The 18709-nt window shown below is 33.1% G+C and overlaps 1 protein-coding gene across 1 annotated transcript in view; it reads right to left on the reverse strand.

The window, feature by feature from the left end:
• SEMA3A (semaphorin 3A) overlaps window positions 1–18709 on the reverse strand; it is a 525999-nt gene that overhangs the window by 308102 nt on the left and 199188 nt on the right. The window contains exon 3 of the mRNA XM_008054520.2: window positions 7712–7797. The gene's annotated coding sequence lies outside the window, so the exon portion shown is untranslated. The remainder of the gene's footprint in view (window positions 1–7711; window positions 7798–18709) is intronic.

Here is an 18709-nt window from a genome sequence, read left to right on the forward strand (position 1 = left end):
AACTCAAAAAAATAAAATAAAATAACACACAAAAAACATGGAACCAACCGTGCTGTCCATGGAAAGTAGACTGGACTAAAAAAAATGTGGTATATATACATGATGGACGATTACACAGCCATAATGAAGGAAAAATTTATGAACTTGGTTGCAATTTGGATGGATTTAGAGTCTGTAATACTCAGCGATCTATCACAGAAACAAAGAATTGTGTACCACATATTCTCACTCACAAGCGAATGTTGAACAATTACCATTATACTATAAGAAAGGGATTGGCAGTAGTGGGACACTGCCAGAGGAGAAAGAGGAGGGCACACTTTATCAATAAAAGTACCTGGTCTCAAACCAGGTGAAGTAGGAACCAAAGTCAGGTTCAAACTTCACTTATACAGTGACCATTTGTATACCTAATATTGAATTGTACTGCACATCTTTAAAATAAAGAAATAAGTAAATAAATAAAGAAGTCAAGTATATTTTTAGGACTAACAGACCACTCAGGGAAGAAATAGAGTATATATATATATGTCTGTAGATAGAGAGAGATGAGAGATAGATAAATAGATAGATAAGAAAGAAAGGAAGGAAAAAGAAAGAGGCATAAGTCTTCAGATGAAGAGTGTCTACTTAGTGCCTGTTTTAATAAAAACAAAATAAAACAAATTTCAAAAGGTATAACGCAATTACATTTCAAAATATCAGTGATAAGAATAAGATTTTAATAGGGTGTATTTGTAGGGGGTAATGTTACAAATAAACAGAAATAAGAATGTATTAAATGTTCAACTGTGGCTTGAAAATGGGTAGACAAAGATAGTAATCATAAGAATACTGGAGTGACTATATGAATATCAGCAAAAACAGACATCAAAGCAAAAGCATTAAAAAAGATAAGAAGAGACAACTGGATTATAACAAAAGGGTTGATTCAGCAGGAAGACATACAAAGCACACATGTATATGAGTCTGTAAAAGAGTCACAATGTATGAAAACCAGTAATTAACAGAATTAAAGAAATAATGATAATTGAATAATCAAAGTAGGAGACTTTATTAGAACTAGAACAAAAACAGTGAAAACATAGTGGATCTAAAGAACACTATGAAGCATCCTTAATTGGTATTTCTGGAGCATCATAGTCATTAACTAAAAAATAAACACTCTTTTCAAATGTAAGTCATTCACCTAAATTGACATATTCTGAGCCTTAAAACAAATCTCAGTCAATTATAAATGATTGTTATCAGAGTATGCTCTCTGACCACAGTGGAATTAAATTAAATTGGAAATTAATAGTAATAATATATCTAAGGAAACATTAATTGATCTATAGATTTTTTAAAAAACCCTAATCAGGGGTGGGATTGGCAGTTGAGTGAAATTGCTAGGGGAGGGAGGGGCATACCTCATCAACAAGGGTACCTGCATGTTCAGTGTTTACATACCTAACCCTGAAATGTACCCCACATCCTTATAATAAAAATTTTTAAAAAATCCAAATCAGAATTTCAGAAGGCATCTTATTGTTTTTTGCAAGGGAGGGTAATTAAATGGATTATAGACCTATGAAAATTAAAACTATAAATCTTTTTTTAAATTTATTTTTTATTTTATTTCATTTTATTTTATTGAGTTGGAGTCTCATTCTGTCACCCAGTCTGGAGTGCAGTGGCCGCTCCTGGCCACCGCAGCCTCAACCTGCTGGGCTCTGGCGATCCTTCCACTTCAGCCTTCCAAGTAGCTGGAACTACAGGCATGCGCCACTATGCCCCGCTAATGTTTTGATTTATTGTAGAGATGAGGTCTTGCCACGTTGCCCGGGCAGGTCTCGAACCCGCGGGCTCAGGCAATCCACTCACCTCAGCCTCCCAAAGTGCGGGATTACAGGCTGAGCCACCGAGCCTGGCTATAAATCTTTTAAAAGAAAATATTAGAGAAAAAGTTTTAACCTTGGGGTAAGCAAAGACTTCTTTGATGCTATCCAACAGCACAAGAAAAGAAAAAGAAAATAATATATTGCACTTTAACGATATTAAAATTTTTGCTTTAAAAAAATGAAAAAGAAATCACAGAATGGTAGAAAATATTCACAAAACATATATGTTAATATATCTATCAAAGGACTTGTCTTTAGAACTCATTAATTGCTAATATAATTCAATAATAACACCAGCAGGTCAATTAAAAAGATGAGCAAAAGAGTTCAACAGGTACTTCACACAAAGAAGATATACAGATGGCAAAAGCATGAATTAAAGATGCTTATCATCATTAATTATCAGAGAAATGAAAATTAGAGACTCATTTAGATATCACCACATACATACTAAAATAGCTAAAAGTTAAACAGACATGATATGAAGTTCTGCTAGGATGTAGAGTAGGGGTCAGCAACCTTTTTTGTTTAAACGGCCAGATGGCAAATATTTGCTGCTTTGTGGGCCATGAAGTCTCTGTTACAATTACTCAATTCTGCCTTTGTAGCATGAAAGCAGCTCATTCATAAACAAAAGGGTGTGTCTGTGTTTCCATACAATTTTACTCACAAATAAAACTGAATTTAGTCAAAAACTATAGTTTGCAAAGCTACAAGGATTCTTATACACTGATCAAGGACATGTCAAATGGTAAACCACTTTGGAAAGCTGTCATTTCTTAAAAACTTAAACATACACCTACCTACCAAATGATCCTGATATTCCAATCCACATATTTTTCCAAGAGAAATAAAAACACATGTTTACATAAAGATTGCAAACAAATGCTCACAGGAAAATAATACACAAAGGGCAATTATATTTCCATCAGCAAGTGAAGGAATAACGAAATACAGTATATCCATTCAATGGACTACCACTTAGCAATAAAAGAAATTAATTACCGATACACATGTCATAGATAAGTCTCTAAATTATTAGACTAAGCAAACAAGTTTATACTTATATTTATATATTTATTTATATGAAATACAAATTAATGTATTAAAAAAGGAAAGAGAATTACTCTATCTCTTGATTGTGGTAGTGGTTTAATGGGTTTATACTTCTGTTAAAACTCATAGAATTGAGTCCCCTAAAATAGATACAGTTTATTTTATCTAAATTATTTTCTAGTAAAGCTAGTAAAGAAAAATAAACACATACAGAAGCTTTAACCAAAAAAGTTTTTACACACTTCAAGGAGCTTTATGCAGAGTGCTTTACCTTTCACGCATATATAACGAATATTTAGCCTGCCATAAAATAATATTTTTCAAACAGGATGGTTCTCTGAGGTGGTGTACCAACATGTATTGTTTTAACCCAATGTTTCTTGCTCCATTATTTTTACTCATTGATGGACTTTTCTTTGAAGAACAAGAGAGTGAACACTTATTTTTTTCATACAATTATATAATACTGCTTATGATAATGCTGATAAATAATGGAAATAATGAAAATTGTCAATATATTCTTAAAAGAAATGAATAAATCCAATAAAAGGAATCTCTTGGGGTATAAGGAAAAGAACTTTAGTATTAGACTTTTGGGTTGTTGGTCTCTGGAACGTGTATTAAATTCATCTTGGCCTCAATTTTCATATGTAAACAATGAGATACTTTTCTAAGTCCCTTTTGGTTCAGAAATTCTGTGACTTTAAAAACATTTAGCACAGCTTATCAAAGAGGGATAAAAATAAAAGAACAGTCTGAGGAAAGAAGAAATAATTAGCCAGCAAAATAATTAAATAAACTACTCAGTCTGAATTTGAAGTTGGATTTGTGCAAACATGCACTGAAGTTTTTCAAAGAAGTAGGTGACATTCCATACCTACTTATAGTCATTTCAGTCCTACTCTCTCTGGTACAGAGGAGGTGAGGCAAGTATGCCAGATTCTCTCAGGAACAAAGCCAAGCCTCTAAGCATTTCTTATGACCCTGTGGTCACTGATGTTTGAGTCAAGGCAATGAAGTAAGAATTTTCTAGTTGATCAGGTCACCACGGTGACGTGTTACTAAAAGCTGAATATGAACATAATTCTAACACAATTTTCTTAGTAAACCTGAGCAATCTCTCTTTCTTTGAAAAATGTGTAGGGAATTTTTTTAAGACTTTTATAGATGGTCACAAAACAGATTGAAATATAATTATTCTATAAGCTAAATTATTTGAAAATCACAATTAAGTAACAATTTAAAAACAAGCTAAATTAATACATAAACGTGTTTATATGAAGAAAAAGTTTTTTAGTTTATTAAATAGAGACAGTCCTGACATATGGTGGTTCAACTTGAGATTTTTCAACTTCACTATGTTGCACAAGCAATACGCGCTCAATAGAAACCGTACTTGAAATATTCATATAATCATTTGGTTTTTCTACTTTAAGTACAGTATTCGATAAGTTACATAAGATAGGCAACATTTTATTATAAAATATGCTTTGTTTTAGGTAATTTTATCCAACAGTAGGCTAATATATGTGTTTGGCACAGATTTAAGGTAGAATAGGCTAAGCTATTTTGTTGGGTAGCCTAGTTATATTAAATGCATTTTCAATATACTATGTTTTTAATTTAGAACAAGATTATCAGAACATAATCCCACCATAAGTTGGGGAGCATCTGTACTAACATCCTTTAGGGACTTGTAAATGTTTTTAATGGTTTAGGTTTTAACTCAATTCATTGCCAATATTTATATATCAAAAGGTTCTTATTCCTTTTTTTCCTTTTACTTATTCACTGAATTAATATTGTCTATACATTTAAATGGGGAAATGAGAACAGGTATCAATAAGAATAAATATTTTTCACTTCAAAAATTTTATGATCTTGACAAGATAAATAAGAGTAATACTCAAACAACCATAAGAAAGTAGAATGCTTTTTAAAAATAAGATAAAGATTGAAAAGTAATCACAGAAATGGAAAATTCCATTGTACACTTCAAAATTCAATTTATAAAAAAAAATCTTTCAAAATATGTAAATAAATGTAAGTAAATACACTTAGGTATTGCCAGCCCCAGTGTATACATGAGAAAATGAAATAAGGTAAAATAATTTTCTCAAGGTCAAACAGTGATAACAGCTTGGAATTCCAGAACAATCTGAGTCTGTATTGTGATTTCATTCCATTAAATGCAACCACATCTCTACAAAACCAGATCAGATTAAAATTGTACAATAGTTATATAAAAATGAAGGCATCTAAAAACCCAGATCAAAGTTATAAAATGGTTATATAAAAATGAAGGTATCCAACCTTAAATGGAAAAACAAATCAAATGCTACTATTGATCTTAGCATTCTGGATTTTGTCTTCTTTGTCTTCCACAAATTTTCAATTTTCCTTTTTAGGTAATGTGGGGTTTTTTTGTTTTTTGTTTTTTACTTTCCTCTCTTTCCAATTTAGTGCATCTTTTTCTTATATACAGGTTTATTTAATTACCTTCTACTTTTAAGGAATGCTTGAAATATTTATCATGAGAATTTGTTTAGAATCAACAATGTATGGAGCCATTTTTAGGGAATAGTCAATAAAGGCATAACTATCTCACCTGAGGAGAGGAAAAAAATATGTCATGGATCTTGATATGTTGGCATTTCTTGAGCAAATAAGTTATTTAAAGATAGAATTAGAGACAAGAAAAATATACTGCTTGTTTATGCTTTTAAATGATCATTTATACAAAGTTTTTCATTATTCATTTGGCATGCCAACAATTATCTTTCAAGTTACTTACATTTAAAAAAAGGGTATAGAAAAAATGAAAATCTGAAAACCCCCAATTTGAGATAGCCAGATATTTTCAACCAACTAATATTTATGTACCCCAGCTTGTATATATGTTACTCAAAGCCTAGAATTAAAAGTTAAATTCTGCAAATAGTTCTATTAGATGCACTATCTGGGAGTTACTTTCATCGGATTTTAGTTATATTTACTGCTTACTTTAATAAATATTCATTATTTGACTTCAATCCACTACCTATTTCAATTCAAGATGTACATTGTTAATTTTATTCAATGATTTAAAATCATTAATATGGACTGTTGATGTTTTTACAAATTAATTTTTAAGAACTGGCTTGATTCCAAATAAGCATTACAAGATGATGACAATGACATTGACATCAGATCTATGCAAAACTTTGGCCTTCATAAATTTGGAACCGATTTTAATCTTTACCCAGGAAATTCACCCTGCGAATTCTGCCTTCTTTGTTGGTGTACTTGGATATGATTATAACACTAGATCAGGTTATTATTTGCTGAAAAGGGAAGCAAATGTTTAGTCTTTGTGTACATGATGCACTCATGGAAAATAGCATCCAGGAAATTAGTATTGTGGGAGGCTGAAAATTAATCTAGACCAGTATTGGATATATATGTATACACATATTTATACACATATGAGTATATATATCTGCATACATACGTGTGATATATATCGATATATGTATATACATGTGTGTACGTGTGTGTGTAAGTATTAAAGAACTGGCACTACAAGTCATTTTCTGAAGTCTTCATCACCCTACCAATACTAAGTATATGAGGTATAGTCCCCATAAAATAATTAAAAATCTTTACTAACTTGATAGTAACTTTAACAACTTCAACATACATCTTAAATCAGTGAATTTTTGCCTTATGTGATAAATGTTTTGCAGATATAAATTCTGCTGCCAATAAAGCATCTTAAATATATATTATTCTTAGAAATTATTATTTTTCTTGATACTAATATAAAAACCTAGAGAAAAAGCATGTGTTCACATGAAATAGAAATAATAATTCAATTAAATTAAAAGGGACAAAATAAAATTGGAAACTTCAGTTTTACTATAATCAAAATCAAAATAAAATTGGGAAATGAATTTTATCTCATTCAAAGGTCCACAAGGGAAAAAATAAACATATCAAAATTTAGATTTTGTATTCTTCGCTTAACAGTCCCATCTGCTATTTACAGAACTTCAAGTATATGTTTTTGTTCCTTTGTTCATTGCATGCATTCCTTCTAACTGCAACAACATATATAATCCAGTGGAATGGCAAATTTTATCTCGCCAAATTTTCTTTCTATTTTATATAATGAAATAAATCTTGCTAAACAATATTTGAAAAGTATTAAAATAATTAATACAGCAGTACATATGTATTCAGATTTCCTAACTGTATTATACTTTAAGAGTGATATTTCAATCTCACATATTAGGTCAAAATTAAGATAGTGTAACATTTAAAAACTGACTCCTCCTCCTTGGCATTCCAGCATTTGAATGGACACTGGATAATAACTATATGTGAACCAGGAAATGTAGAAGGAACAGGTTAGTCAAAGGATTTTTCTGAATGGCAATCTGGTCATATTTCAGCTATCTCTGCTCTGTGGCTCCTAGGGAACATGGCAAACCCAGTGAAATTCCTAAGTATGAAAACTTAAACAAACAAACAAAAAGTAAAATAAAATAGTAACAATCTACTACTTGAAATTTGAAGTGGCAATCCCTTCAAACTGTTTTTATTTTTAATTTTTCGAGTCCTCACACCTACCCAAATAATTCCACATAAAAGAAGACTTTATAAGTGAAACCAGAAAGGGTTCTTAATTTATCAAAATTATCTTACAAATTATATGCCAAAGAAATAATATTACTATATCTACATTTTCACCAAAATTTATTAATATGTAAAGGTGTAATTATTATATATCTTACCTCCTTCCAGAAAAAATTCTCAATTCTTGAGGTAAAATTTGTTCAGTCCAACTGAATATTTTAAGAACGTGACCACTTTAAGTACCCTATAAAATAAACAAATTTGTTTTTAGAATTAAATATAAATCAAACAGTTAGCAATCAATTAATATGCGTTCTACTAAATTAAAAGTCAGTTTAAATTCCTTCAAACAAACCCTATACCTCGCATGTATGCACAAAAAGCTATTATGGGAGGCAGGTACTGAATTTGACAAACATTTTATTCTGGTTCCCCCAAACAAATAACAATCAGTAATCACTAATTGGATTTAATGTACTTTGAAATAATTCATTATTTAGGCTCCAACTCTGCAAAAGAATAATTGATTTACTTAAGAATTAGTTGAAACACTAACATGATCTATTGATTTGTCCATAATACTATGATGTCATTAACATTTTTCACCACTGATGATGAAAGGCTCACACTGACATCCCAGCTAAGCAGTAATTTCATGGCACTGTTAGCAAGTAACTGGATTTCACTTTAACAAAAGATTTCCCTTTTTTTTCTGAATAAAGAAAATATACCACATATTTAAAGTAAATAGAATTTTTAAAAATTGGATTTTCAAATATGAAATTGAAATCATGCTTTGGACAATTTTATTATACTAAAATAGATGCTTTTTAACATTAATTGTACATATTTCATCTTCAAATAAATAATGACAACAATTTAGAAAACAAAATAAAGACAATTCAAAGCTGAGTTAAAGACTTAACCTTTTCAAGTTTGGAAAAACAGATAATTCAATCAAAACAAAAAGGGATGTAATAGAGTTTTATTAGTTAAGTATTAGCCTTCTTGAACATTATTAACCTTTTTAAAGTTAAAAAAATATGATACATGTTAGAAAATAGCATTTATTTCACAGTTTTTTCCAATCCTGATTTTTTTAATATGTATGATTTTGAGAATTATAGAATATTCCCATGCTACTGTATTTTTTAGAAATATGGAAGATATTATTCTATATGTATTTATTCAACTGATACTTGTTGCATCTCCTACGTGAGAAAATTAGAGAAAACTTAGAGTTGATTTAAGCAGAGAATTTATGCTAGGTTTATAGGTAAGTAAAGAGATATTACTACCTCAAATACAAACATTTAAAACTCAAATGTCAATATTATGCCAAACATTCCTTGGATACATACCATATGGGATGATGAAATTATCTGAAGGCAGCAATTAGGTGGAAAACAAAATTTGGGGGAAAGAGGAGACATTTAACTGAGTGACTAGAGTTTTTGAAGACCCATTTGTGTTACCACTGAAATTACCATATGACAAAATAGGAGTTGAACAAAGTGACAATAATTTAAAGCTAAAATCTTAACAGAAGAAGGAAAGTACCAAAGATTAATGGAAAACTTCTCTAAAAAGTAGTGGCAGAGATCATCACTGATATCCTGAGAACACACCTAGGGGTCTTTAGGGAGGAGGAAGGAGACTGCTCAGGAGTGACACTGAGGAGCAAAGAGAACATTATCCCACCCCCAAATCTCAATAAAATTACTGAGAATGGTGAGGGAAACAGCCAACTCTTAAAAGTTGGTGTGAAAAGCAGAATCATCAGGTTTCATTTGGAGAAATGATAAGGGGAAAATAAACAAAAGTGATTGAAGATAAAGGGGCTTGCTAAAGAGTTCCAGAGAGCATAGTGGAAAAGTATCAGGAGAAAGAGAGAATTAGAGAGTAAGGATTAGAGTCTTAGGGATCGAATGACTTAGAAGTTCTGGATTCATTTTGGTGACTGACACAAAATGAGAAGGTAGGCATAATGAGTTGTCTTAATTTTTCCAGAGTCAGACAATAGCGATGAGGTTATGAGGGTCAGGTGGGAGAAGAGGAATGGTGGTAAGATCTTGTCAGGAGTGTTCCAGGTGTTCAGGTGTCCATTTGACTCGTGATGATGGTGCTTTCTGACCCAGCAAAGAATGTGTGAGTTCCTCTTGACTTCAACTGACAGGGCCCTGTAGGCTAGCAGTGGGTCAGACTTTCTCTCTTGACCCTAAACCTTGGTGGCCTGTAGAAGAAGAACAATATACTACATCTGGGATTCCTGCTGACTTTTACAGTGTTATAAAATAATAGGATAGAGGTGGTTGGTTATTCTTTTTCTCTGGATGGTCAGGAACGTCCTTTTTGAATTGATATTTTTATCTGAGACCTGACGGAAGAAACCATGCAGATATTTTGGGGAAGAGTATTCTAAACCAAAGAGCAATAAATACAAAAACCCTGAGACAAGCTCATGCATAAGACTTCCAGAAACAGCCATAAAGTCAGCAGGCAATGAGTGAGGGAAGTGATAGGAAGAGGTAGAAAGGCAAAATATAGTCTGGTTATAAAATTTTAATTGCTAAAAAAATAAACTTCAAATATAAACACAATTTCCTATTTAATAACAATGCATTGGTCAAATCAAAATATTGTAGAAAAATATATAAGCCCTATATAGTATAATTAAAATAGCTTAATTACTCAATGAAGATTTTATTACTTCAGGTATTTCTATATCAAATTGACCTAATACAACCATCATGTTGGTCAGAAGTATTTCTCTAATATATAGAGTACCACTTAATTCAATAGTAAAAACTGTCATTAAAATATGAGGAGAGGAAGACCCTAAAAACCAGAATTTATTTATCAAAAATTTTGTATATTTATTATTTTTTTCTTTTTTATTACAAAGATACGGGGTACAATTAAGGGTTAGGTATACAAACATTAATTATGCAGGTACCCTTGTTGATGAGGTACGTCCTCCCTCCCCTAGCAGTTTCCCTCAACTGCCAATCCCAGTCCCCCTCCCCTGGCAGTTTCCCACTATTGCCAATCCCTTCCTCATAGTATTATAATTGTTCAAGGTCCACTTATGAGTGAGAACATATGGTACTCTGTTCTTTGTTTCTGTGATAGATCACTGATATGATTGACTCTAAATCCATCCAAATTGCTACAAAGTCCATGTCTGTCCTTCTTTATGGCTGCATAATATTCCATTGTGTATACGTACCACATTATTTTAATCCAGTCCAGCTTCTATGGGCAGTATGGTTGGTTCCATGTTTTTGCTATTGGGAATAAAGTTACAACAAACATACATGTGCAGGTATCTTTATGGTAGAATGACTTGAGTTCCTCTCGGTATATTCCCAACAGGAAAATTGCTGGATCATACAGAAGGTCCACTTCTAGTTCTTTCAGAAATCACCGCACTGTCTTCCAAAGAGGTTGCACTAGTTTACATTCCCACCAGCAGTGTAGAAGCATTCCTTTTTCTCCGCTTCCTCACCAGCATCTGTTGTTTTATTAATGATGGCCATACTTACTGGGGTTAGGTGGTATCTCAATGTGGTTTTGATTTGCATTTCCCTGATGATGAGTGAGGCTGAGCACTTTTTTGTGTGTCTGTTGGTTGCCCATATATCTTCTTTTGAGAAATATCTATTTATGTCCTTTGCCCACTTTTTAATGGGGTTGATTGTTTTTTTCCTTAGCGTGTTTGTGTTTCTTGCAGATCCTAGATGTTAGGCCTTTGTTAGATATACAGTTGGCAAATATTTTTTCCCATTATGTGGGCTATCACCCCACTCTCTTGAGGGTTTCTTTTTGCTTTGCAGAAGCTTGTCAGTTTGATGAGGTCCCAATTGTCTATCTTGTCTCTTGTGGTATGGGCACTTGGGGTTTTGATCAGGAATTGATTGCCAGTTCCAATTTCCATAAGGATGTCTCTTGCATTTTCTAAGATACTTACAGTTTGAGGTTTTACATTGAGGCTTGATCCATTTAGAGTTAATTTTTGTGTATGGTGATAGGTAGGGGTCCTGTTTCAATCTTCTGCATGTGGTCAGTCAGTTTTCCCACACCATTTACTGAATAGGTTCTCTTCTCTCCAGTGGTTGTTGGAGGATTTGTCAAAGATGAGTTGGTTGAGAAATTGAGGCTTTACTTCTATCCTGTTCCATTGGTCTATGTGCCTGTTCTTGTACAAACACCAGGGTGTTTTGATTATTGTAACTTTATAGTAAAGTTTGAAGTCTGTAAATGTGATACCTCCTGCTTTGTTTCTTTTACTAAGGATTATTTGGACTATTCATGGTCATGTATGTTTCCATATGAATTTCTGTATCGTCTTTTAGGTCTGAGAAGAATGATGTCGGCAACGTAATGGGTATTGTATTGAATCTGTAGATGCCTTTGGTAGGATGGACATGTTAACAATGTTGATTCTTCCTATTCATGAGTATGGAATATTTTTCCATTTGTTTGTGTCTACTTGGATTTCTTTGAGCAGTGTTTTGTAGTTCTCATTGTAAATGTCTTTCACTTCTCTGGTTAGGAAGTGGCCGAGGTATTTCATTTTTTTTTTTTTTTTGTGGCTATTGTGAATGGGATTGTACTTTTTATTTGGGTCTCTGCTTGCTTGTAGTTGGTGTATAGGAATGTAAATGTCTTTTGCATATTTATTTTGTACCCTGAGACTTTGCCAAAGTCCTTTATCAGTGAAAGCAGGTTTTTGACAGATTCTCCTGGATTTTCAAAGTATAGGATCATATCATCAGCAAAGAGAGATAACTTGACTTCCTCTTTTCCTATTTGGATATGCCTGATTTCCTTCTCTTGTCTAATTGCTCGAGCTAGGACTTCCAACACAATGTTGAACAAGAAGGGTGAGAGTGGGCAGTTTTGTCTTCTTCCAGTTTTCAGGGGAAGTGTTTCCAGTTTCTGTCCATTTAGCAATATGTTAGCTGTGGGTTTATCGTAGATGGCACTTACTATTTTGAGGTATGTTCCTTCTATACCTAGGTGTTTGAGGACTTTTACCAAGAAGGAATTCTGGATTTTATCAAAAGCTTTATTTGCATCTAATGATATAATCATGTGGTTCTTGTTTTTACATCTGTTGGTGTATTTAATTGCATTTATAGACTTACGAATGTTGAACTAGCCCTGCATCCGGGGGATGAAGCCTACTTGGTCACGGTGAATGGTTTTTGAGACGTGCTTTTGAATCCAGTTTGCTAGAATTTTGAGGATTTTTGCATCTATGTTCATAAGGGATATTGACCTGTAGTTCTCTTTTTTTGTTGGATCTTCACACGGTTTGGGTATCAGTGTGATGTTAGTTTCGTAAAATGATTTGGGGAGAATTCCATCCTTCTTAATTGCCTGAAATACTTTCATTAGAATTGGTATCAGATCCTCTTTGTACATTTTGTAGAATTCTGCTGGAAAGCCATCCGGTTCAGGGCTTTTTTTAGAGGTAGTTTTCATAAGACTGAGTCAATTTCCTGGGTTGTTATTGATCTACTTAGTGTCTCAATGTCTTCTTGTTTCATCCTGGGGAGGTTGTGTGATGTCAGAAAGCCCTCCATTTCATTTAGGTTATGAAGTTTATTTCCATATAAGTGTACAAAGTAATCTCTGATAATCTTTTGTATTTCTTCAGGGTCAGTTGCGATTTGATCTTTTGTGTTTCTGATTGTGTTTATTTGGACTTTTTCTTGGTCATTCTGTCTAGGGGTCCATCAATTTTGTTAATTCTTTTAAAGAACCAACTTTTTGTATTGTTGATGTTTTCTATGATATTTTTGTCTTCGATGTCCCACAGTAGGGGTCTTATTTTGGTGACTTGGATTCTTCTGCTAAAGATGGGATTTTGGTGGTCTTCTCTTTCCAGTTCCCTTAGGTGATTTGTTAGGCTCTCCACTTGTGATCTTTCCGTTTTCTTGACGTGTGCTCATAGTGATATAAATTCCCCTCTTAAAACTGCTTCTACAGGCTTAAACTGCAGCCACTTCCAAAGTACTCTCGGTTTGATGCAATACACTATCGAGATGCTTTTTTCATCGTTCAGTTTTTTGAACTTGCCAATTTTGATCCCTTTTTTTGTTTCCCTTCATTCATATCAGCAAAAACATTTCTCTTTGAAGACTTCTTCATCCGAAGAAACCAAAAGAAAGTTCGAGGAGAGTAGGTGAATAGGACTGATGGAGCACAGGAGTCATACCATTTTTGGCCAAAAACTGCTGAACACTAAGTGTGGTGTGGTGTGCTAACACTAAGTGTGGCAGATACATTGTCATGGTAGCAGAACCAGTCACCTGTTTGCTACAACTTGGGACATTTTTTCTGCAAATCATAATGCAGCCTTCTCAAAACTTCCAGATAAAAATTTGTTTCACTGTTTGGTCAGGGGGAACAAACTCTGAGTATACTACAAGGGGCTTGCCCTCCAAAAGATAATTCTGTCTCCCCATATACTTGTTTGACAATAAGAATATGCATCTTCTCTGATAATGTGGAGAATCTGCTGGCACACATATGTTTTCTACCCATCCTTGGGAAGAGTCTATGAGCCAAGCAGGCACCTGTAAATACATATGGATCCAACCTGATAGTTGTTTTTCTTTCTTTTTTCTTGTTCAATTCACACCACATAGTTTTTCTTCAAAAAAGAATCCATCAAAAGAAGTTCCATTAGTGTCAGGCAAAAGATTTCTAACAAGCATACTTTTAACTTGTTCTAAAATGATAGTAACAAGTAAAACGTAAATGGAAAATTCCTATTGCAAATAGATTGCAATTCTTTATCTTATCTATTTCTTTTCTTTGATCCTGGTGTTCTCCTGGAAACTCTAAAGGAGTTGTGACTTTGACAAATCTGATGTCTGATAGTTCTTACTGGGATGTACTATGAACAAATAAAACATTGTACTTTATGCTGTACTTGTTTTCATTAAGCAATGATTTACTAGGCGTTAGAATTGAAACTTGCATAGGGCATCTTCTTTAAAAATAACAATGAATTTATTGGAAAGTGAATTTATTCATTAGTGTTACTAGAACAGTTAATTCCAAATTAAAATATTTCTCTCTCGTTGCTTAACTCTTCCTTCTTCTTCCCCTCTGTCTCTCATGAGAGATTAAGAATATTGGATAATTTGTGCAAGAGATATGAAGAAAATTTAAAAACTAACCAATGAGGTTTAATTTTATTTAACATGCAGAATCTGAGATGGTTTTATTTAGAATTAGTAGATGTATTATATTTCTAATAACTTGAAGTTATTTGTTACATTAAATACTTAAAAGTACACTAAAAGTATGTACACAAGTAATTTTAAACATTCTTATCTTTAAACATATAATCTCCATATTTCATGCTTCTTAAATACATTTATAAATACTTTTAAAATACATTCAATATATCAGGCAATGTTTTATATGCAAAATTAAATTAGACTTACAGCCAAACTATAATCTCTAGTTGACTGGGATTGTTTTTATTTGCTTCTATATCCCCAGGGAATACAGCAAGTGCCTTTCAGGGACTATTATTCAAAAATACCTTTCAGGGACTATTATTCAAAAATATTTTATGGGAATATCTATATTTGAATGAAAGTATATATTGAATAAATGAATGAATTATCTCCATCTCCTTTTCTTTATTTTGCTGAGGGTGTCACACAAGCAAATTCATGATTGTAGTACAATGTGATAAGTATAATTATGGCCACATATACAGAACGTTTAGAAACATAGAGATAAGAATTCTAATCGGCCTACAGTGGTGTTTGTGGTTCCAAGTCCCTAAGAGAAAGTTAAAGATGGGTGGTAAAGTTTAGAATACACACTTTAGGAGTTGATATATTCATTAGGCACCACAGAGTATTGGTCAGGGTAAGCAAACACACTTTTCTGGGACATAAAAAAACATTTAAGTTGTGAAAAATTTCATGGTCTCTAGATATGAAACAATTATACAAATCAGTTAAGAAATATTTAATTATATGTCTGTTAAACACAACTTATCACTTGCTGAATGAAAACTTTTTATAGCTGAGAATTTCTCTCTTTGCAAGTGTCCCAAAAATGTATGACAATTGTTGAAAAAAATTACAGAAAATTATAATGAAATGAAAGCAAAAATTTATAAAGTTCTTTCCAATTTTTAAAACAAAAACACTTACTTAACATGTGACAAAGTTCGATTTTAATGCCTTTAAAATGTTATTAAAGTTACGCCACCAATAAAAAAAGAAGTGATAACCATGGAATCCAAAAACCTAAAACAGGCCTGTATTATCCAGTTTTATCCTTGCTCTGACATATACTGAAAATAAATACAATTTTTTTTTTTTTTTTTTGAGTTGAAGTCTCACTCTGTCGCCCAGACTGGAGTGCAGTGGCCGCTCCCGGCCACCGCAGCCTCGACCTGCTGGGCTCCGGCGATCCTTCCATCTCAGCCTTTCAAGGAGCTGGAATTACAGGCATGCACTACCACGCCCGGCTGATTTTTTGATTTATTGTAGAGATGAGGTCTCGCTGCCCAGGTGGGTCTCGAACCCACAGGCTCAGGCAATCCATTCACCTCAGCCTTCCAAAGTCGCGGGATTACAGGCTGAGCCACCGAGCCTGGCTAATAAATACAATTTGATTATAAATTTGCATGGCATCTTTCTTTTAAGAAAGTAACTTCTAAACCCTAATTTGTTGTTGACTGTTTAGTGTAGAATTATTCCTAATTTGTTGCTGATTGTTTAGGGTAGTCATTTTAAACTGAAAATTTTATCATTTTTATTTGTAAGTAAGATTATAAAGAATACACAAATATAAAATTAAGCCAGGCTTGGTGGCTCAGCCTGTAATCCCATGCTTTGGGAGGCTGAGGTGAGTGGATTGCCTGAGCCCGCGGGTTCAAGACCCGCCTGGGCAACTTGGCGAGACCGCATCTCTACAATAAATAATAATAAAAAAAAATCAGCCGGGTGTGGTAGCACATGCCTGTAATTCTGACTACTCAGAAGGCTGAGGTGGAAGGATCCCCGGAGCCTAGCAGGTCGAGGCTGCAGTGGCCAGGAGTAGCCACTACACTCCAGTCTAGGCAACAGAGCGAGACTTCAACTCGAAAAAAAAAAAAAAAAAAAAAAAAAAAAAAAATATATATATATATATATATATATATATATATATATATAAAATATATAAAATTAACCTATATGTCCTTCCTTTAACATTTAAAAAAAAATTGCTGCCTAAATGTTCTAGTGTCGTTTTCAACAGACTTTAAATCAGCCTTGATAAATTTCTTGAGACAGTTTTGGGTTATTAAAAGGTCATGAATAAAACCTCAATAGTAACAGATAATTCCTGAAGGCTTTTAAAAAATCACACTAAAATTTTTTTCCCTTAGAAAATAAACAGAAATTCTATAAATTATTATAGAACTCATCATCTAGAGCTTAAATGCTTGCATTTACTCATATGCTAGTAAGATCTTGTAAACTTTCATACATGTTTATTAAAGGTATATTACATACATGCATATGTATCTTACATAACAGACACAATTATATACAATACATATGCAAATGTACTCATTTGTGCACTTTTATACACACACATTCCTTGGAGAATTCTTAACCGAATTGTACATGCTTTGTTATTAATTTAATTAAATAATCTTTGAACTTCAATCATCCAAGTATTTAGTGCCACTGATATTTCTGGAATCCTCATTTTTTTCAAAATATATGTGATCTTCTATTCTAAATATATATAATTCCTTATTCTGAATATATGACTCTTTCTACGAGTTTAAATTCCAATAATTTCTGAATTATAGTTTTAAGACTTGGTATAAACATTGTTTTGGAAACTTCCCAATATTAGCACATTTCCTATTCTAAAGTTATTTGCAATATAGATTCTTTACTTAGGTACAAGAACAGGCATATGGATCAATGGAACAGGATAGAGATTCTGGAAGCAAAACATCAATTTATCAACCAACTTATCTTCCACAAAGCCTCCATCAACAACCACTGGGGAGAGAAGAACCTAGTCAGTAAATGGTGCTGAGAAAACTGGCTGACCACACGCAGAAGACTGAAACAGAACCTCTGCCTATCACCATATACAAAAATCAATTCTAAACGGAACAAAGACCTAAACATAAAACCTCAAACTACAAGAATCTTAGAAAATGCAGGAGATACCCTTATGGAAATTGGAACAGGCAACCAATTCCTGATTCAAACTCCAAGTGTCATGTCAAAAGAGATAAGATAGACAAGTGGGACCTCATCAAATGGAATAGCCTTCTATAAAGCAAAAGAAATCACCAAAAGAGTGGGGAGATAGCCCACAGAATAGGAAAATGTATTTGCCAATTGTATATCTGACAAAGGTCTAACATCCAGGATCTACAAGAAACTTAAGTGTATCAAAATGAAAAAAACCAGTCCATTAATCTGGATTTTTAAAATGTGGTACATATACACAATGGGATATTACACAGTCATAAAGAAGGACAAACATATGAACTCCACAGCAATTTGGATAGATTTAGAGTCGATCATACTCAGTGATCTATCACAGAAACAAAGAACAGAGTACCATATGTTCTCATTCATAAGTAGACCTTGAACAATTATAATACGATAAGAAAGGGATTGGCAGTAGTGGGAAACTGTGGGGGGGGGGGGAATGGGAATAGCAGTTGAGGGAAACTATTAGGGGAGGGAGGGGCATACATCATCATCAAGGGTACCTGCATAATTAACGTTTGTATACCTAGCCCTGAATTGTACCCCACATCTTTATAATAATAAAGAAGTGGGCAAAATACATGAAATAGATACATCTCAAAAAAAAAAAAAGATATAGAAACAGCCAACAGACACGTGAAAATGTGCTCAGCCTCACTAATCATCAGAGAAATACAAATTAAAATCACACTGAGATACCACCTAAGCCCAGTAAGAATGACCACCACTAATAAAAACAACAGATGCTGGTGAGGATGCAGAAAAAAAGGAACACTTGTCCTGGTGGAAATGCCAACTAGTGCAACCTCTTTGGAAAATGTGAGGCAATCTCTAAAATAACTTGACATTGACCCAGCAATCTTCCTGCTGGGAATATACCCAAAG

Source organism: Carlito syrichta, unplaced genomic scaffold (assembly GCF_000164805.1).
Source record: "Carlito syrichta isolate Samal-C Ts95f unplaced genomic scaffold, Tarsius_syrichta-2.0.1 Scaffold295875, whole genome shotgun sequence".
Taxonomy (NCBI): Eukaryota; Metazoa; Chordata; class Mammalia; order Primates; family Tarsiidae; genus Carlito; species Carlito syrichta.